Source organism: Nematolebias whitei, chromosome 4, assembly GCF_014905685.2.
Source record: "Nematolebias whitei isolate Nwh7 chromosome 4, NemWhi1, whole genome shotgun sequence".
Lineage (NCBI taxonomy): Eukaryota > Metazoa > Chordata > Actinopteri > Cyprinodontiformes > Rivulidae > Nematolebias > Nematolebias whitei.
The window spans coordinates 222932-223701 of record NC_056501.1 but is presented as its reverse complement, the minus strand read 5'-3'; the positions used below and the strand labels follow the sequence as shown (position 1 = coordinate 223701).

At 46.2% G+C, this 770-nt stretch overlaps 1 protein-coding gene across 1 annotated transcript in view; it reads left to right on the top strand.

Moving 5' to 3' along the window:
- Positions 1–770, top strand: part of slit3 (slit homolog 3 (Drosophila)) — a gene marked incomplete in the record, with an annotated part of 622921 nt that overhangs the window by 432240 nt on the left and 189911 nt on the right.

The window sequence follows — 770 nt, the reverse complement described above, 5'->3', positions numbered from 1 at the left end:
AGAAAAAGAAAGAAAGAAAGAAAGAAAGAAAGAAAGAAAGAAAGAAAGAAAGAAAGAAAGAAAGAAAGAAAGAAAGAAAGAAAGAAAGAAAGAAAGAAAGAAAGAAAGAAAGAAAGAAAGAAAGAAATATGGTTGTTTGTCTCTATGTGTCCCTGTGATGGACTAAGAACTATCCAGGTGTCCCTGTGATGGACTGAGAGCTGTCCAGGTGTCTCTGTGATGGACTTGAGGCCTGTCTAGGGTGTCCCAGTTAAGGACTAGAGACCTGTCCAGAGTGTCCCAGTGATGGACTGGAGACCGTATAGATGTGCCTGTGATAGACTGAGACCTTTTCAGGTGTCTCTAAGATGGACTGGATACCTGTTCAGGTGTCCATGTAATGGACTGGAGACCTGCCCAGGTGTCCCAGTGATGGACTGAAGGCCTGATCAGATGCCCCTGTGATGGACTGGAGACCTCTACATTGTGTCTCTGGGATGGACTAGAGATCTGTCCAGACGTTCTTGTGATGAACTGGAGACCTGTCCAGGTTTACCTGTGATGGACTGGAGACCTGTCCAGATGTCCCTGTGATGGATTGGAGACTTGTCTGGGGTGTCCCTGTGATGGACTGTAGACATGTCCATGGTGTCTCTGTGATAGACAGGAAATCTGTCTAGGTTTCATTGTTATGGATGGGAGACCTGTCCAGGTGTTCCTATGATAAACTGGAGCCCTGTCCAGGTGTCTCTGTGATGAACTGAAACCCATCAAGGGTGTCACTGTGATGG